Raw genomic sequence first — 21,914 nt, forward strand, 5'->3', positions numbered from 1 at the left:
GAGAATGATGAGGGCAATGAATGTACAAATGTGCTTTACACAATTGATGTATGTATGGATTGTGATAAGAGTTGTATGAGCCCCTAATAAAATGATCTTTAAAAAAGTGGTGCTGGCAAAAGTAGGTATGTATTTGTAGAAAAATGAAGCACAACCCTCAGATCCATATTCTACACCTTACTAGCTCAAGATGGATCATAGATCTAAATGTAAAACCTAAGACTATAACAATCTTCTCAGAAAAAAAAAGGGGGTTGAAACTTAGAGGCTCCCATTTATGGCATAAATACCCTATCATATTTAAAGAAAAATACACAAACTGCAGAAGATAAACTAGACAACTAGGTCCTCCAAAAATTAAACACTTATACACGTCAAAAGATTTCTCCAAAAGAGTAAAATCAGAACCTACAGATTGGGGAAATCTTTTTGGTAATGACATACCTGACAAGAGATGAATCTTTAAAATTTATAGAAAACTTCAACACATCAACAACAAAAAGACACTGTAATTTTATAAAAAACAGGCAGAGGACATGAACAGACGCTTCACCAAGGGAGACATGCAGGTGATCAACAACCATGAAGAAGAATGTTCACAATCACTAGCCATTAGAGAGATACAAATCAAAAGAGCAATGAGATATCATCTCACCCAGCAATAACAGCAAAGTTAAATAAAATAGAAAACAACAAATACTGTTGAGGGTGAGAGAGATCTGAATTCCGTTACATTGCTGTGGGATTGTGAAATGGTACAACCACTGTGGAAAATAGCATGGCATGTGCTTAAGGAGTTGGGAATAAAAATACCAACGATGCTGTAATCCCACTCCTAGGTATATGTCCTGGAGAAATAAGAGCCAGGCTACAAACAGATACATGCAAAGCTATACTTATCACCACCTACTGACAACAGCAAAAAGATAGAAACAACCTAACTACCCATCTTTGTATGAATGGACATACATATACACACAATTAAATACAATGCAACATTTAAGAATAGCAACGACTCTGTAAAACACCTCACAACATGAATAAACCTGGAGGACATTATGCTGAGTGAAGTAAGTCAATCACAAAGGGACAAACGTTGCATGAGACCACTATTGTTAAAAGTCAAGAACACGTTCACACACAGAAATTACCAGGAATAAAATTCAAAAGAAAGAAATGCCCAGGAATGAGAGGAGAAGGGAGCATAAAATACTAACTAGAGAGTAGACACATATGAAGTTGGGTGAAAGGAAAGGCGCTATAGAATAAGCCAGGGGGCGGGGTTGGGGTGGGCACAATATGACCAATGGCAAAGAAGGTACTTTGAGGTGCACAATAGTAAAAGACAACAAAGGCAAATACTATTAAATATGCAATCATGTAATAATAATAATAACAAACAACTATAAGTAGATACACAGGTAGACATACAGACTAAGCAAATTTGTGAGGTGAATTGGAATACACCTGTTGGAGGGATAATTCTACATGCATACTGGTATGCACTGCTGTATCCAAGGATATTGTAGAACATAAAGGGCGCAAAGTTCTGAAATTTCTCAGCCATAATCAAACATCTCGACGGAATGAATCAATAGGCTTGGAGACTTAGGACCTTAGTCTCACAGGACAGTAAGGTCAATGGTCATAACAGCCCACAAAGATAAAGCTGTCTATCCTACTTCGGTGCATTCTAACTGGGATCATAATGTATTGCAATTGGCCATGCTATTCTCCTATCTTTATCTGGTCAAAGAAGGGCGAAGAGAATAAAAGTCTCAAAAAATACTTAGTTCAAAAGACAAATGGACCACATGAACTACACTCTCAACTGCACTGAGACCAGAAGACCTAGATGATGCCCAACTACCACCACCGATCACTCTGATCAGGGTCACAGTGGCAGGTGCTAGGCAGACAGCGAGGAAAAGTGTAGAACACAATTTAATTATGAAAAGACTATTCTTACTGGTCAGATAGAGAAGGGTGGAACCCCTGAGACTATGGCCCTTAGGCCCTTCAAGTGTGGCTCGAAAACCCCACTTCAGGGACCAACTTTCACCCAAGAACAGATGGACCTATAACATGAATACTAACACCATGGAGAAATGTACCAAAGGGCAGCATTTGCCCAAAAATCAAAGCTCAAAAGACAAGAAAGAAGGCCAAATGGCAAAGGGGAACCCAGAGAGAACATAGGAAGGGTGCTGTTACATTGAGGGATCACAATCAATGTTATGAAACAAAATTTGTATAAATTAATGAATGTAAAGCTAATGTGCTCTGAAAACTTGCACGCAAACCACAATAAAAAGTAAGCAATGACAACAACAAGATGTGAAAAAGAAATAAAGTGTGTTAACTGGGCACATAGGGAAAAATTCTAGCATAATAGGAGCCCAGATGAGGCTAAAAAATTATCATTGTTTTTGGTAGAACCAGTTAGCACCCAGGAACATGATTTTTCTCCAGCAAAATACTGCAACATAATCTCATTTCCCTCTTCTTCTCAGTCCTATTTTCAAATGCTCTTCTGAAAAGTGACGGGCTCAACATGACACCAGCCTGTGATCCCTTGTGATCCCTTCTTTGGACCGCAGAAAAGGCCTGTTTAGCATAGGCTGCCAAGAACATCTTCAAGTAAGACTCCTCTCAAGGAAGGTTGTCAACAGGAATGTCTCACAGGGAGTGAGTGTATCTAGCCTCCAGTGAGCTATTTATCTCTGTGGCACCTCCAAATGAGGTCACCTCAGTCTATTTTCTTTTCTTCTTAAAATCATTTTATTGGGGGCTCATACAACTCATCACAATCCATACATCCATCCATTGTGTCAAACACATTTGTACATTTGTTGCCATCATCATTCTCAAAACATTTGCTTTCTACTTGAGCCCTTGGTATCAGCTCCTCATTTTTCCCCTCTCCCCACTCCCTCAAGAACCCTTGATAATTTATAAATTATTATTATTTTGTCATGTCTTACACTGTCCGATGTTTCCCTTGACTCCCTTTTCTGTTGTCCGCCCCCCTGGGAGGGGGCTTATATGTAGATCCTTGTGATCGGTTCTGCCTTTACTACCCCACCTTCCCCTTCCCCTCCTGGTATCGTTACTCTCATTATTGGTCCTGAGGGGTTTAACTGTCCTAGATTCCCTGTGTTTCCAGTTCTTTTCTATACCCATGTACATGCTCTAGTCTAGCCAGATATGTAAGGTAGACTTGGGATCATGATAGTGGGAGTGGGGGTGGGGGAGCATTAAAGAACTAGAGGAAAGTTGTATGTTTCATCGTTGCTGTATCTCAGTTTCTTTTCTTTTTTAATCTTGAAATGTCATTTTTATTTATTAATCATTTTATTGGGGGGCTCTTACAAATCTTATGACAATCCATCATTCAATTGTATTTAGCACACTTGTACATATGCTGCCATCAGCATTTCCAAAAAATTTTCTTTCTGTTTGAGCCCTTCGGATCAGCTCCTCAGAAGTGTCATTTAAAAAAAAAATCATTTTATTAGGGGCTCACACAACTCTTATCACAATCCATACATACATCAATTGTGTAAAGCACATTTGTACATTCATTGCCCTCATCATTCTCAAAACATTTCCTCTCCACTTAAGTCCCTGGTATCAGCTCCTCATTTTCTCCCTCCCTGTTTTCTAATGGACTGTTATGAACGGTTATTTCTCCCTTTGCTTCCTCAAGTCCTTCTCCATAGTTCTGTGGACTAAATCTTCTTAAAAGAAAAAAAAATCAAGTTGGGTCATTCTTTTGCTTACCTTCTAATGGTTTCCCCAAAATTTAGCATAAAGCTTCAACTCTGAATTCAGCACTTAAGGCCCTTCATGACCGGGCTCCAGCTTATTCCTTGATTTTGTGCCACAGCAAACGCAGGGGCTTCAGTGTAGCCACCCTGAGCCACTCGCTGTTTTTTAATCACTGTGCCTCTTTGCTTTCCCTTTTCTATTCTGCAGGAGCCCTGGGTTACGAGTTAGGCTGCTAACAATAGGGTCAGAAGTTCAAAACCACCAGTTGCTCAGAGGGAGAAAGATGAGGCTTTCTGTGCCCATAAAGAGTTACAGTCTCAGAAACCCACAGGGGCAGTTCTACCCGGTCCTGTAGGGCCAGAATTGAATCAATGGCTGTGAATCTCCACCCAACTGACTCTATGTCCTTCGAACTCTATTACAGCATCTCCTTGCCCAGGAAGAAGCCCTGGTGGTATAGTGGTTACATGTTGGCTACGATCCCCATGGTCGGCAGTTCAAAACCACCAGCACCTCTGAGAGGAGGGAAAGACTGGGCTTTCTATTCTGGCAAACTGTTACATTCTTGGAAACTCACAGGGGTTCACTATGAGTCAGCATTGACTCGATGGCAGTGAGAGTTGCCCAAGAAGTACTCTCTGCTATCTTAGTTTAACTTAGATATTCTTCTCCTATGCTCCTGAAGCCCATGGTGTCTGCATGGGTGACTGGAATCCTTGATTTATTTGTTTGCCTTCTCTTTTGGAGTCTAATTGCCTAAGCGCATTGACCTTAGTTTATTGAACTTTGTGAATCTAAATCTAGAGACAGATACCATGAATGGTACAGAAAAGGCTTTCAATGAATGATTTATATTTTTGCTTTGTTTTGTTTTACTTACTACTTATGGCATTCGAAGAAATGTTCTTGGTGCTAGAAATATTAAGAAGAGTTGTACAGTTATAACCAAAATCAATTTCAGAAACTTTTCCTCTCCTATTCGTTGTTGTTAGCTCCCCCCACCCCCAAAGCTCCCTTGCCATGCCTGTAAGTAATTATGAAGCCAGTTATTGTCTCTATTAGAGTTAACCTATCCTGGATTTCATTTACAGAAAATCCTGTCAAACACAAGCAGAACATGAACACTGCCAACAAAAGCAACAACAAAGAGAAAAATCTCAATCAAAAAGAAAGTCATAAAAACTGAAACAAGTTTAAAATGAGTCCAGATGGCGATCCAATGATGATGTACTACAAGAGCTTCACCTAACTCTATTTGCCATAATCAGCTTTATAATGCTCTGTCTCATAGGCGGGCTATCACATCCCTGGACTGGTCAGAGGGAATTCACCCGAGTCCTAATCAGTATGTGAGCCCTGTAAATGGACTTCGGGCTTCCGCTGTGATCCATAGGGTTCTGCAAACCAGGTGTTCATAATTTAAGCTCTGATACCACTCCTCCTTAAGATTTAGACTTTATTATTTAATGGGTCAAGAAGGACTGAATAGAAACTAGATCAAAAGTGCCCATTAAGATCATAGTACCCAACATAGTCTCCCCTTGGGTTGTATATAAGCATTTTATATAGTTTCACACACACACACACACACACACACACACACACACACACACACCCATGAGCTGTCGCTCCACCTGGTTTACCCAGCAACAGACGTGTAATCGCCTTCTCCCACCTCCTACCTTGACTTACATTTTCAGTAAGGTTTGCAGACTCTGGTAGGAGTGTCTATTGATTTGGGGGTGCACTTAGCACAATGTTGTATGGCAGCCACTGAATGGTCATCTCCCTCTCCCCACATCTTGAGAAAGTGACCCAGCTGAGGTGAGGTCTCCTCTGTCAAGGTGCTTTTTAAGGTGTACATGTAAATGGGGTGATGTGTGGTTCGTGGACCGTAGGCAGGCTCTCTACTTCAGTGCTTGGGGGACTGGATTAGAGGACTGCATGACCGGAGAGCAGAAGTCTGACTTAGCCCGGGTGTTTATCCTTAGAGTAATGGACTCATACAGTAGTTGACCTTTTGTGATGAACTTCACTCGGCACAATGGTTTTCAGGTCCATTCATGCCATGAGGTGCTTCATGAGTTCATCGCTGTCTTTTAGGGATGCGTAGTATTTCATTGTATGCATGGACCAGAGTTTCTTTATTCATTCTTCTACGGGTGGGCATGCGGGCTATTTCCAGCTTCTTGCTATTGTGAGCTGTGGTTTACAGTGCTACAATGAACATGGGGAGAGCACATGTCTCCTTGTGTTCTGTGTTTGTGACTTCTTTGGGGTATGTGTTCAGCAAAAATTATGGCTGGGCTTTATGGTGTTTCTTTTCTCAGATGTTTTAGGTAGCGCCGTATCCCTTTCCACAATGGTTGTACATTAATTGCTGCATTTTGATAACCACTCTGCACACTAACAGTTATTACCTTCCCTTCCAAGATTTGGTGCATATCATTCTTTTTTTCTTTCCACTTTATTTTCTTTCATAGTCTGTCTCTATTACACCTGAGCATATCTAGAAGCTCATTTCTACTTTGTACACCCTTCCCAGCTTATCTGATTCCCTTCTTGTCTCATCACTCGCAGGCTCAGCGGCGTCTTTATTTTAAATGACGATGATGAAAGAGCCGAAAGAACACAGCTGGATAGTTCATATCCCGATTGGTTTGACAGAGTTGCCAGCAGTGGGGAGTCATCCTTTCATCTCAAACTGAGTCGATTGGATTGGAAAGTCAACAAGAAGGACATTAATCTACTATCATACAGTATCATTTTGATCGTTCCCATAGCTACCTAAAAGCAGGACCACACAGAGAAGTGGCCCACTTAATGCTAATGTGACTTTCACCTACAGTCTGATGTTCACTTATGACAATGCCCCGGATGTTAGGTGCAGAGCTGAGGTAACAATTGGCCTAAGGTTTCTTTCTACTGGTTAGAATGAAAGAAGTCATCTACACGAAGAAAGGAGCACCAGGAGAACTGGGGATACTAAGTCAAACTCCTTGTTTGCCCTGATGAGGGGGCAAGAAACACATAGCAGGTAGGTAGGCCTTTAAAAAAGTAGATTTGTTGCAAATGTGTGTGTGTGTGTGTGTGTGTGTAAAAGTTTACACAACAAATAGGTTTCCATTTATCAATTTCTAGATGATCGTTTAATGACATTGGGGACATTTTTTCCCTCCACAATGTGTCGGCATTCTCATTACTTCCATCCTGCGTGTTCCGTGTCCATTAATTTAGCTTCTCGGCTAAAGGTAATTCTCTTCTTTGTTTTCTGATGAATATTGACTGCTGGAGGTCATATAGATGACAGAGTTTTCATGGGTGATACCGTTTATTCTTTGAGCCGATCTATTATTTGGCCTTGAGGTGATCTCTGAGAATGGGTTCGTTCCAAGTTTAAAGGGAATCTCGGGGCAATAGTCTAGGGGGGATCAGCTAGCCTCTACCAAGTCCAGCAAGTCTGACCTTTCTTTTCCCTCCCCAGAATTGGAGGTCTGTGCTACATTTCTCTCCCGCTTGTTTTTTCTTTTACTTTTACCTAGCCGCTGAGCTTCAACCAGCTTTTCCTTTTATGTAGAATCTTTCATTCAGCTGATCAGGCACAACAAATGCCACCCAAGCCCCCTCTCAGCTTTGGACAATTTGGACTCTTCCATCGTGGCCTCCAATGGGCTGGAGCGAGCTGCCCAGTGCCGTGCCGGGCGGGCGGGGTTTGCCGCCGCGCAGATGAACTCTGGTGCCTCTGCAGATGGGTGGGTGACGGTACTTTGCTAATCCAGTATTTAACTAGAGAATTTGTTTGGAAGTTTGGTTTCAAAGGGGCACACTGAAAGTATTTGAAAGAGTTGGGGGACGGATGTGGGAGCCAGAACTGTTAGAGACATTTTTGAGTTTCCAAACTTTACAGTATGCACTGCGCCTGGTATGTTTTCCCTGTAATTAATTAAGAAACTTTCTAACGCCTCTGGATTAGTCTGGCAGGGATCGTTCTAGAGGCTGTCAACATTTTGGTGGTCTAGGCTGGAACTCAAGTCATCTTTTGGACTGTCGGTGTTTGTACCAGGAGTGTTTTGTTCTTTGGCAGAATTAAACCTAAGAGATGGACCATCCCTGAATCTAGACAAGAATAATGGTGGTTATCACAGGATGCTCCATAATCTTCCATTTCTACCAGCAATTCTCGCTCCCTTAAAGCGCCCATTCCTTTTAGAGCAGCGGTTCTCAACCTGTGGGTCGCGACCCTTTTGGGGGTTGAACAACCCACTCTCAGGGGTTGCCCAGTTCATAACAGTACCAAAATGACAGTGATGAAGCAGCAACGAAAATAATTGTATCGTTGTGGAGTCACCACCACATGAGGCACTGTATGAAAGGGTGGCGGCATGAGGAAGGGTGAGAACCACTGTTAAGTGTCCGCTGAATCCAGGCACCCACCTCTTGGGTGGGCTGTTTCAGCTGCAGCTGAGCTAGGAGGGCCGGTTTGGCTAACACTCAAAGCAATTAACCTGTAAATATGACAGCTATGAATTTCATAGATTTATATGTCCTCAACTCTCACAAGTGCTTAGAGCCTAATAGCTGCTCAAGAAGTATTTCCTGAATGTTTGACGAGATCAATTGTCTCTGAAAATATTAAGGTAATCTCACTTGTTTAATTAACGGCAGAAAAGTAGAGACGTTTCTTTGTTTAGTGGGGGGAGGGACAGGTCAAAGAATGAGTGCTGTTAAACAAGGTAATGTGTAGTCTGGCCTTATATTGCACTAAAATCGTGTTGACCGTCATCGTGTGCAAGTGATGCTAGGGTATAAAAATATTCACTCTTTACTTGAAGTTAAAAAATAAGGATAATAACCATTCATCTTCATGTACCTCTTTAAAATACACTCAGATCAAGACATGAAGCGCACACCAATAGAAGGCTTGAAAGTAAGGGGACAGAAACGCACCCCGCCCTTTTACCTTCCATTGTTTTACTATTGGTGACAGGCCTTCCAAAATATCCTATCAACATTAAATGAACGAGCTCAGGCATATTCTGCTAGAGGGCTATTTTACTGATATAATGAAACCCTTTAAGGAGCCCTGGTGGCTAATAGGTTACGCGATGGGTTGTTTACCACAAGGTCAGCAGTTTGAACCCACTAGGCGCTCAGTTCATCTATTTCGTTGTTGTTTGTGTCGCATTTGTGAATTCATCATCCCAAACGAGGTAGAGCCCATCTTGTCTTCTTTTGTTTTTTGTGGTTTAGCTCCTACTTGGGCTGTTGAGGAAGCTTCTAGTTGAGCAGAGGATTGCACGTTGGGCTGCTAACTGCAACCCAATGGTGGCTCAGTGATTCAAACCCACCAACTGCGCCACAAGAGAAAGATAAGGCTTTTTTTTTTTTTTTAATCACCTGTAAAGATTTACAGCCCTGGAAAGCCACAGGGGCAATTCCACTCTGTCCTGTAGGGCCTTGGAGCCAGAATTGACTGGCTGACAGTCTTTAATTTTGCGTTTGATGGAACAATGCTGAGTTTATTTCTTTTTTATGCCCAACTTCTTAGCTGTAAATGATAGTTTATAATCAAACCAATAAACAGGTATCCAGTCATAATGAAATACCTGTGAGAAGACATTGCTCTTGCCCTCAAATAGATTCCATTGCTTCAAATACAATCCATAGTCCTTCCCACCTTCATAAATGGAAGGGGATGGAACAGGTAAACCAATGGAGAAAAGAGCTCACTTGGGACCTGCCCAGATAAATTGAAAAAAGTTATGCTTTCGAAGAAAACATGCCATTTTAAAATTTAAAAATCGGGCTTCAAAATAAAGAAATGAATAGTGTTTGACAGGAACATAAATGTTTATAGCTTAAAGAATGATCTCATTTGTTTTACATTATAGCCAGGGATGTCATGGAGATCCGTAGGGGGCCTGTTGGTTTTATTATTTGATATTTGAGAAAATGCCAATAATACCCAAGTACAGATAGTTGCTAGGCACTATCTAGAATCCCAGGTCTATTGAATCCTAGAATCCAGTCTTGCCTTTACATCATTTGCATTCTCCCCTAAATATCACTTGAAGTTTGAAAATTGTTTCTTACTGAACAGGATTTGAACTCAACACAATTTTTGTTCAAGTTTTTCCATATTGCCTGAAGATAGCCAGCTGTGCTTCCCCGCAATGCAAGGCCCACCTTCCTTAAGAGCCATTTCCCCAAATGCTCCAGCTCTCACGATGTGCTTCTCTGAATGGGTCTCTAAGAGGAGACACTTCCATTTGCTTATTTCTAACACTCCCTTTACGTTCTCCTATCAATTGCCTTGCACACGCCTTGAGCCCCAGGACTGAATCTCCTACTTAAATCCACGTGGAAAGAAACAACATAAACTGGAGGGACAAGTCAGACCTCACCAAGAAGTCTGAGGCCAGATGGACACCAGACTGGGTTTGTGGTCAGCCAAAATAAAGTGACCTTTAAACTGAGGAGGGGTGGTTGGAGGCCAAAGGAATGACACAAGGAAGGAAAATAATTAAAAAGGACGTTAGAGAAATTAAGGATTGTAGCCCCTTTGAAAAGAGATTAAAAGAAGAACTCATTAACATTCACCAGCCTCTGAATGGCACTGAGAATTGAGATGCTACAAAGCCATTTGACCTGGTGTCAAGAACAAGGAGAGATGCCACAATAAGATAGGCCTGAGCTGGACACTCCAGGAATTCAGAGAGGAATTTTGGATGGGAGCAGCATAAACGTGGGACTCAGCGAGACAGAGAACTGCTTCTCAGGGACACTACTTGGAACCAGAGCAGAGATTCGTAGATACATTACTTGGAATAGAATTGAAGGTTGAGATCCTAGTCCTGAACCAAACAAAGGAGACCACGGTAGGAAGGACGCCTGAGCCCCCCTGTATTCTCACTCCTTAAGTACTGAGCTACCTAACACTTGCAATCCTCTCCTCTATGGCTTCTCATGGCTTTAAAACAGTATTCTGGAGGAACAAGGGCACTCCCCACCCCACCCCCGCCCCTGTTCTGTTCTAAACTGGTTTAAGCTGGAGCAGCCTCCCTCCCCCCAGCCCCCCCAACCCTGGGACGGAGCCTCTGAGATTACCAAGGGGACTTTCTGAGATTACCAAGGAGGTGCTTTGACCCTTCCGTTTCGTGGCAATGGTCTCAGGTAGCTATTACCCAGCACTGTGGAGGCACAGGTGGCTTCTAATCCCCACATGTCACAGTACTGAAAGTCTGCGGGAAGGAACTTGGAGGCAAGGTGTGGCCAGGGAGGAAGGAGAACCATGTTGTTTGGGGCACATTCCACTGCCATCTTGGCTCTAGGGAGAATTATTAGTGGGGAAAGGCCTCTGGACTAGAGGGACATTTACACAGGGTAGAGAGTCAGATTTCTAACCCGAGTTCTCTGTTTACAGAGAATCCTGAAAGTGACTTTGAATACCTTTCCCACCTCTCTAAGCTCTTTTCATTGTTGCTTTTTAACCTTTCTGACACTTTTCCAAATCTCAAAAGTTATCTCCTGTTTTCTCTAAGACCTTATTCCCTAATCAAACCCCGATTGCCCATCCATTCAGATCCTTCGTGGATCTGTTCTCATTCTTTACAGTGTAATCCAAACAAATCCACTTGCCATGGTTGATAAAGGTGCTGGAACCACATGTTCCACGGCAGCCGGGAAACAGAATCAGGAGAAGTTGGAAGACTGTGCACGGGGAGAGAAAGGAGGCGTATAATGGTAGCAGCCGTGATACAAAAAAGAGAGCATGTATCTAATCCCTTTATGACTTGCCTTTTGCTCATTCACTGCCCGTGTGTCCCCGACATCCCAGAGCAGCATTGCTAGCCTATGGCCAGAAAAGATAAACACGGACTTGTGTGATTTTATTTGTACATTGCTTAGCATGGTCCACGGGAAATGAAGAGACATATGGAACTTGAGGTTATGAGAACAGATATCAAAACAGCTAAGGAACCTGAGAAGATGAAATGGGAAAATCAGCACAGGGGAAAATAATTATAAAGGACATTCTGGAAATCATTGTCAAGCAGAGAAATGAAGCAAACACAGAAAGTCAAGGTGATCTGCACGTCTTGAAGGTAATCTCTGAACTAGGTGGCCAACTAGATTACATAGGAACAGCAAGTACCTTGACACTTCAAAAATTATAATCACTTCTCCACTCTAGATGTTCTCTACAATTAAAAAATAGGCTAGGTTTTCTTTTCTCTTAAAAAAATTTTAATAAATAATTTTATTGGGAGCTCTTACATCAATCCATAAATTATATCAAGCACATTTGTACATGTTGCCATCATTTCCAAAACATTTTTTCTTTTTTTTTAAAATCGTTTTATTAGGGGCTCATACAACTCTTCATTTTCTTTCTACTTGAGCCCTTGGTATCAGCTCCTCTTCTCCCCCCTCTAACCCTCGTAAGTCCTTGATAATTTATAAATCATTTTATTTTCATATTTTACAGTCTGCTGTCTCCCTTCACCCACATTTCTGTTGTTTGTTTCCCTGGGAGGGTGTGTGTGTTGTACATTGATTATTGTGATCTGGTCCTCCTTTCTCCCCCCACCTTCCCCTACCCTCATGGTATCACTACTCTCATTATTGGTCCTGAGGGGTTTATCTACCCTGGATTCTGTGTCGAGAGCTCTTACCTGTACGAGTGTACATGCTCTGCTCTAGCCCGATTTGTAAGAGAACTAGGGTCATAATTGTGTGTGTGTGGGGGTGAGTGGAGCATTAAAGAACTAGAGAAATGTTGTATGTTTCATCAATGCTATACTGCACCCTGGCTGGCTCATCCCTTCCTCGTGACCCTTCTGTGAGGAGATGTCCAATTGTACACAGGTGAGCCTTGGGATCTCCATTTAGACCCTCCTGGTTCCCATCGAAGTGGTTGTTTGTTTTCGGTCTTCTAATGCCTGATATCTGATCCCATCGACACCTCATGATTACACAGGTGGGTGTGCTTCTTCCATGTGGGCTTTGTTGCTTTCCTGCTAGATGGCCGCTTCTTTAACTTCAAGCCTTTAAAATCCCAGATGCTGTATCTTTTAATAGCCATGCACCATCAGCTTTCTTCACCACATTAGTTTATGCACCTACTTTGTCTTCAGCGATCGTCTCAGAAAGGTGGGCATCACAGAATGCCAGGTTATTAGAACAGTGTTCTGGCCTTGAGTTGAGGCCCAATGTCTATCTGCTTCCTTAATACTTAACATGTAAATATATGTACATAGACCTATATCCCTATGTATATATAATATTTACATATGTACATGCCTTGGTTTATACCTCTATAAATATCTTTTGCCCCCTAGTTCTTTCCTCTACTTCTTTTTACTTTCCTCCTGTCCCATTATCATGCTTGATCTTTATTCTGCTCTCCATACTTCCTCTTGGGTACATTGCACTTGACTGAACCCCACCAGGCATTCTATGCCCTCCTTGCCATTGATTTCAGCTCTCTTCTTCATTTGTCTTTGAGTTTATTGGCTCCCCTCTCCTTTCCCCCACCTCCTCCTCTCCCTTGTCCCCCCTGGAACCATCAGTTCCGATGTTTTCTCCTAAGGATTGTTTATTTTGTCTCTCTTATATAGCTAGACATAAAAGAAAAAGAGAAAAAAAGCCTATGAATAGTTCCAGGTCTGTCTGCTGATCCATATGAATGTTTTCCGATTGGGTCTGATGCAGTGCCAAGCCCTGTCTCCAGAATCCGAAGTCTATTTTCCTCCATGACTTTGTTGCTTTGCTCCCTTTGATGCGCTGTATGGCTAGGTTTTCTGTGAATGGTAAAGATTAGTAAATATACAAGACATTTATTCTAAAACATTTATTTATGATCTACTTTTCCTAGACCACTGCAGGGGACAGACGGAGAGCAGAAACAATGGCGTCCTCAGTGGATGAGCTATGATTTACTTACAGAAAGTAAAAGAGGTACACTGGGGGAGACTGTGGTTGGTCCATGGATCCCCGGGGACACAATGGGTTAGGTGTTGGTCTGTGGTTCAAATCTACCAGCCACTCTAAGTGTGTTAGACAGGGTTCTCTAGAGAGATAAAACCAAATTGCTGATAATTTAATATATTTATTTATAAAGATAATTAGATATATAACAAGAAATGAACTGTTAAATCATATACAGATAAATATATAATACAAGAATGAAACAGTTAAATTATAAAGCACTACAAATGGCTCAATTCAACTCACTGCTGTGAGAGAGTTGTGACTAAGAGTCGGCCTATGGGATCTCCTGGATTCCAGACATATTCTTCTTTACCTCCATTATGTAACACCAGTCCAATTTCTCTTTGGTAATCAGGATCAATCACACATCTCAGTACAGTGACACCCTTCCTGACCTGTTGATCAAAAGGCATAAGAAGCCCAAAGTGGCCAGGGGGCATTCTCAGCTGCCAGTTCAGTAGAATCTGTGCTGTGTTTCCGGGTGGGAGAGTTCCTTCCTTCAGGATCAGGACCTCCAGGCCTGAGGAACACAGGGTTGCTTGGACAGGAAGCAAAAATGCTGCAAGTGGATCACTAAGAGTAATAGTGAGTGGTGCCACTGCAGCTTCCACCCCTTGGTTCCTGGACCCATGAATTCTGGCTATTGGAGACACAGCACCATATATGTAGTAATCTGTTTCTATAAGCATTACGGCCTTAGAAACCCTATGGGGGCAGTTCTGTTCTGACCAGAGGGTCTCTGTGAATAGGAATCACTTGACAGCAATGGGCCTCCAAGCCCCTCACAGACTGCCAGACCTTGCTTCTCCGTCTATCTTACTCTGAAGCTCCTTAGTCTGAAGCTCTACTGAAACCAGTTTGACATGGCAATACACATGCTTCCATGGACAGGTGTGTGTGTGTGTGTGTGTGTGTGTGTGTGTGTGTGTGGTGGCAGTGGTGGAAGCAGTGTTTGAAGTTCTAAATCCAAAGACCTACTGCCATAAAGTCATTTCTGGCTGATAGTGACTCTATAGGACAGAACAGACCTGCTCCATAGGGTTTTCAAGGCTGTAAATCTTCGCAGACGTTAACTGCCTATCTTTCTATCTTGAGTGGCTAGTAGGTTCCAAGCGCTAACCTTTTGGTTTGCGCCGAGGACTATAACCACCAGAGCTCTGTTGCTTGAATTACATTGGCCTGGAATGGAAGGCAGATCTATTGCATGGAAGAACGCTGAACCACCATTGTAGCGATGTGCTTTGAGAGGGAGGGAGAGATTATCCTGTTGGGATCAAAGAAATGACTAGTTTCCTGACCAGGACCGGCACTAAGAAGCAAGGTCTGAAGACCTACTTTTGAAATCAGTCAGTGGAAACCTTATGGACCACAGGGAGCACTCCGCAATGCAGCGTGAGGAAGGTGCAGGAGTGGGACGCACTTCCTTCCATTGTGCATGGGTTGCAGAAGTCCAGGGCCAAATCAATGGCAGCTAATGAAACAACAGCATTTGGAAAGGTCAAGAACTAATGCTTAGAGGGGTAGAATGAGACTAATCATTTTAGTTCCTATGGACGTCCACTGCCCAAACAGTATCCAGTACGGTATCAGTACCTATGTGGGGCAATGAAATATGACTTATCCGCCATCTAGCTCAGAAGCAACAAAGTCCACATGGAAGAACATATCAGCCTGTGTGATCACGAGGTGTCGAACGGATCACTGAAGACAAATGGGTGCATAAGCAAATGTGGTGAAGAAAGATGATGGTGCCCGGCTATCAAAAAGTATACCATCTGGGGTCTTAAAGGCTTGAAGGTAAACAAGCAGCCATCAAGCTCAGAAGCAACAAAGCCCATATGGAAGAAGCACACCAGCCTGTGCGATCACGAGGTGTTGAAGGGATCAGGTATAAGGCATCATCAGAACAAAAAAATCTTACCATAGTGAATGATGGGGGGATTGCAGAGTGGAGACCCAAAGCCCATTAGTAGGCCACTGGAGATTCCCTTGCAGAGGGGTCTCGGGGAGGAGACGAGCCAGTCAGGGTGCGATGTAGCAACGATGAAAAATACAACTTTCCTCTAGTTCCTAAATGCTTCCTCCCCGCCCCCACTATCATGATCAGAATTCTACCTTGCAAGTCTGCCTAGACCAGAGGATGCATACTGGTACAGATAGGAACTGAAATCACTGAGAATCCAGGGCAGATGATCCCTTCAGGACCAGTGGGGTGAGTGGCGATACTGGGAGGGTAGAGGGAGAGTGGGTTGGAAAAAGGGAACTGATTACAAGGATCTATATGTGACCTCCTCCCTGGGGGATGGACAACAGAAAAGCGGGTGAAGGGAGACGTCGGACAGGGCAAGATATGACAAAATAATAATTTATAAATTATCAAGGGCTCATGAGGGAAGGGGGAGCGAGGAGGGAGGGTAAAAATGAGGACCTAATGCTGGGGGCTTAAGTGGAGAGGCAATGTTTTGAGAATGATGAGGGCAATAAATGTACAAATGCGCTTTACACAATCGATGTATGTATGGACTGTGATAAGAGTTGTATGAGCCCCTAATAAAATGATTTTTAAAAATAAATAAATAAAATAAAAATGATTTTTGTCCCCTTGGAAAAAAAGAAATATGACTCGTCCTAATTGAGGTCTTGAGCTCAGTAGTTTGACCCTACCACCATTCCACAGGAGAGAGAAGAGGTTTTCCACTCCCATAAAGTTCCAGTCTTGGAAACCCACAGGGGCAGGCCCTATAGAGTCACTGTGGCAGTTACAGAATCTCCTGTCAACTTGTGAAGGGGTGGAGCCTACCCTGTCAAGCAGGTCATAGCCAATGAGGTCTCTGTGTGGGCATGGCTGGGATCTCCTGTCGTCCTCCCTGGAGGCCAGACATACACTCTTTCTGTTCAATATTCCTGATGACAAGCCAGATGGCGCTACACTGATGGAGTCAGAATCCTGGAGCTGGAGGAACAATGTGGAGACCCACCCAGTGCTGAGCTGCTTCCACCACCACGGGATCTACAAGACTTTCTACCCACTGGCCTGCAATCTTCCTGCATTTGGTGTCATTGCATGTGTTGCATGAGTCTGAAGAGGAATTCATAGACTGGTATTGGGCATATGGGCTAATATCGGACTTATAGACTTCATCTGAACTGGGCTGGGATGTTTTCTTAATATACATTTACTCTTTATATAAAGTTCTTTCTTATACACATGAGTGTCTACGAATTTGTTATTCTAGTCAACCCAGACTAACACAGTCACTAAGAGTTGGGATTGACTCGATGGCAGTAAATTTGACTTTGAACTGAGATGTGCTGAAAATGTAAAACACATCTCAGAATTCAAAAGGCTTAATATGAAAACAAAAGAATGTAGAAAATATCAATTAAAAATTTTAGGTTGATTACATGTTGAAATTAAATTGCTTTGGATCTATTGAGCTTAAGAAATTCAACAGATGCCCTGTTTTAAGAGGATGACTGTCGTGGGCAAGATAGAGTAGATGGAGGAGAAATTAGTGGAATGAAAACCAGTTAGGACTGACATTGAACATAGTGAGATGAAAAGGACTTTAGTATTGAGAGGTCAGGTACTTAAATACCCAAGTAGCTAAGGCTGTAGGTATATGAGCTAATGAGCTTGAGTCTGAATGTGTTCAAACCCCGCTTCTGGTTATCAAAAGGAAAGGGGATATAAGAATCCTGAAGGAAGCAGCAGTGGGCCTACGATGGTTAGTAGGAGAAGGGGGAAGGAGCTAGAGTTCAGGAATCTGGGAAAACAATTTTTGCCCAGAAGGCAGCAAGGAGGTATAATATAAGTCGGAGAGAAATGCTGTGTTCTTTTTTCCCTTTAACATGCTGAAGCTGATGTGATGAGGAAACCTCCAAGTGGGCACTTGGGGAAATGACACTGGAGCTAAGAAGAGAGCTGGGTTGAAGATAAATATCCACGCAGACATACCTGAACAACCCAAAGCACTGCCATCAAGTTGATTCTGACTCACAGTGGCCTGATAAGGCAGAAAAAAATGCCTTCTGTGGGTTTCTTTGACTGTAAATCTCTATGGGAGTACAAAGCCTCATCTTTCTCCCACAGAGCTGCTGGTGGTTTTGAACTGCTGACTTCAAAGTTAGCAGCTGACTTTGTAGTTAGCCTCAGGACACCAGGGCTCCCCAGACATGATAATGCTGTGAGACTGAGTGGCCTTCTTGTGGTGACACTGGAAAGCAGAAAGGCAGAGGAAGGAGAGAAACTAAGCAAACCCACAGCAGCCATTTAAAGACCTTCTGAATTTCTTATAGCTTTATATTACCACTTACATCATCATTATACAATCATATTAATAATAATCCCTCCCCCTCCCTCCTCCCCCGGGGCCCCAAGGTTAATCTAGTTGGGAAGAGAGGAGAAACCCAATTACGATGATATTTAAATAACACTTCAAAATAAATACTAGTAAGATGACCCGGGGAAGCTCTTGCTGAACAAATCACATAAATGAAAATGTCTGTGTAAAAGTGGGTGCAGGGAGATACTTCCAAACTGGGGTGTTTCAGGAAAGGAGAAGTTCGTTTTGAGTGGGTCATGATCAGAGGGGTTGAATTGTAAGTCAACCCAGACAATTAAAACGGGGAAGTCAAAAGGGAGAAGGCGTAGCAAGGGCCTTGTGTGAGTGAACCACTGAGGAGGGAGCCATTGGTGGGAAAGCACATAAGGCAGAAAGGTGGGCTGGAACCAAATTGTGGCAAGCCTGAACCAAAGTTACAGGAATTGGGCTTTTCTCTCGTGCGCAAGGGCAGTCACTGAGTTTTTGAGCAGACAGATGCGTGACCTGACTGAATTTACATTTTATGGAAGCTCATCTGGTTGTGTCTGAAGGATGAAAATCATAGACTTCAAGAACCGTGGAGTCCAAGCCCTTTCCCTTTCACAGATGAGGTAAAGGATGATTCCGAGCCTTTTTCTACGAGAAAACCAAGATCCTGAATACGAATCTGATTCTCTTTCTATGGTTTCCTCAAACTGACCTTCAGCCTGGCATATGGCCCTCTTCCAGGAGCCCTGGTAGCGGAGTGGTGACACGCTGGGCTCCGGCTGTCCAGGCCAGCAGTTGGAAACGACCAGCTGCTCCAGTCTTGGATATGCACCGAGGCAGTTGACCCTGTTGGGTAAGCTATGAGTCACTATGAGTCGACATCGATTCCATGACCAGGAGGTGTACCTCTCTTCAGAGTCCCTGTGTGGTGCAAATGGTTGGCTGCTAATCAAAAGACGAGAGCAGGGGTGGCCCACTGGCTGTATAAGGCCATCGGAAATCATCAACACCAGCTAATATCACAGGCCTCACCAAAGAACATCATAGTAGGGGTGAGTTAATTAAATGTTTGGCCAGTATGGCCATCGAACGAGGTCATAAATATCCCAGCGACCCTTGGCAGGAACACCCCCCCCCCTTCCTGGGTTAGAGCCTAGATTTCCAAACTTGGCTGACCACTGGAATCACCTGGGGATCTGGTGAAATCACAGCTCTATTGGCAACCTAATGAATCAGGATCTCTAGAGGCCAGTGAGCCGTAGTTTTATCAGATCCCAGATGATTCCAGTGGTCAGCCAAGTTTGGGAACCTAGGGGTTAAGAGTTTCTGTTCACCAAGAGGAACCTCAAAGAAAAGGCTTAGCAATCTACTTCTGAAGACCCGGCCATTGAAAACCTCACGGAATACAGTTCTACAGTGACGTCATCATGAGTTACAATGGACTTGATAGCCACTGGTTAACAGGTTACAGGGATCCTTAATCTAGATTCAAAGATGTGATACGGAAATAAGTCCAGAAAATAGATCTCAGATCTACTTTTAGTATAGCGATGTTTATTATAGCTTTGGGTCAGAACTGTAATGTTCACAGCAGGGCAATGCTATCAATTTGAACAGAGGTGCAAATAGGAGACACTCAGTAGAGGTCTACATCAAAGGTTCTAGCTAGAGCCTAATCTCAGGGAACTATGAGTTCAGATTCAAAGTCAGATGCTAGGTATATTAGACTCTTTAGTCCCTGATGTTAAAGATCAATTTCTAATTCCAGATGAAGGTTGAGCTGGAGATTAAAAAGAGTCCGATTACAGCGATGACGGGAAAGGGCCCAGCAAAGTATTACAAAGTGGGCCAGAGTTAGAGAATGGCAGAATTAAGTAGGTGTGAAGCTGATGGGCAGGTTTGTATGAGCATGGAGAGGGGGACCTTTCAGAAGAAAATGGCAGCAGGGCACACGGAAGGGAAAGAAACAGGGAGAAAGAGAGGGGAGCCCACCACTAGGGGGCACCTCCAGTTCTAGGGCAGCCTTGTTGATTTATAGGAGTTGCCCAGAATGCAGCAAAAGACAATAGTAACCTCCAGGTTTTTGTTTTTGTTTTGGCGTGGGGAGGGTTTGAGGGCTGCATGGAAGGCAGAAATTTGAAACTGGCTTTAATGTACAAGAGTAATTACCAAGGAGCCAACTTTTCTTTTCCAATATTAAGACTCTAGGCACAGTTATTACGGGACTGGCAAGCAGGGACACAGTGAGAAGCCAGGTAAAAGTGACTTTTTTTTGTTTTTAAAGGAGAGGGAAAAGTGTGGAAAGTGAAATTGATTGGTGGGGAAATGAAGAGAGACAGAAGAAAGTTCAGAAAACATCTCATCTGGTTATGTGATTAATCCCAGAGCGGCCTGTCACCCCTTTCACATCTCATCAAGGAATGAAATATCTGTACTGAAGCTGTGCTTTAAAAGCACACACTAAAATGTGGTCTTTGCTCTTGGGGTTCATTTTTATGCTCACTTTTGTCCAAAATTAAACTATGTTAGAATTTGAGGATAAAAGGGAGGTTAGAGTTAGAGGATAAAGTTGATTCACTCGAGACCCCGAAGTATACATTTCAAGAATTTATGCTTTTCAGTGCTGCCTTGTACAACCACAACAGGTTAGTAACAGGATTAAGGCAGTCCTCTCCAACATGCATCAGATCCATTCGTTGGTCACATTTGCCATTCCCTCCAGACCGTTTACTGCTCCGAGACAGAAGAGGATCTAGGATTTAACCGCCCTACATTGTGCAGGTTTTTGGAAGTGTCAGGGCTAGGGTTTCTTAAGACAGAGATTACAGACCCAGCTAAAGCCCTTTGAGACTCGAGGAGAAAGCGGTACCAAATAATCGTAGTGATGATCCACGTGCCTACCAATAGGTGCCGTGTAAAGCAGTTCTTCAAAAGTTCTGGTTTGTTGGAGAGGTGGTTCCCCCCCTCCCGCCCCTTTTCAGGGTTTGGAAAATTCTCACGTGCCATACACCGGTAGGCAGTATTTACCATGGCTCAAGCCCGTGCCTCAACAGCCTTCCAGAGCACATTCCCTGCGCCAGGAGGGAATCTCGGCGATCTCCACCCCCACCAGAACGCACGCCCCAGACGCTCGGGCGCACTGCCCCCTCCCCCCAGCTCCCTCACCACATTGTGCGCGCCCCTCCAGGCAGCTTCTCCACCGCCAGGGCAGTCGCCCCGCTCCGACGCTGTCTTCTCTAGGGCGGTCACACGTGTCCATTCCCGGGGGGCGGGGGTCCCTCTTCCCGCACGGCTGCTGATTGGTGCCTCCCCCTACCCCACCCCACCCTTCCCGCTGCACGCCAGCCTCCTTCCTACTTAGGTCCAGCTTAACCAGCCCCACCACCTTCCTCCCTCGGAGAAAAGAACCACTTTCGAGCTCCCTGAAGTACCCTTCTTGGATGGAATAAAAGCGTCAAAGAACAGGTGGAAGCCACTCCGTTTCCCCAGGCCGCCTACTTCTGGGGTGGACGTGCCCCGAGCTCCCCCGTACTGCCCGCAGCATCAATAATAACCGAACTCCCACACGTGCACGTTTCAGGGTCTAGCCCCTACCGAAAGCACCACCCAGCGGGCCCTTTAAAAGGACGCGACCACTAAGGCCAAGCGGGGGTGGGAGAGACCCTTATTGTCCTCCCGCGGGAAAGTCACACGACTCTCCAGCCCCAACAGCTTGAAAAGCAAGCGTCCCCCCTCCAGTCGTCCAGGAGGATGCCCCTCGTTCCCTGAACGTCGCCCTCCCCGGCTCTCTCGGGGTGCTCCGTCTCCCCTCCCCTCCCCGTGGTCGCTCCGCGCCGC

Source organism: Echinops telfairi, unplaced genomic scaffold (genome assembly GCF_000313985.2).
Source record: "Echinops telfairi isolate 266 unplaced genomic scaffold, ASM31398v2 ScPeMD7_6273;HRSCAF=7185, whole genome shotgun sequence".
NCBI lineage: Eukaryota > Metazoa > Chordata > Mammalia > Afrosoricida > Tenrecidae > Echinops > Echinops telfairi.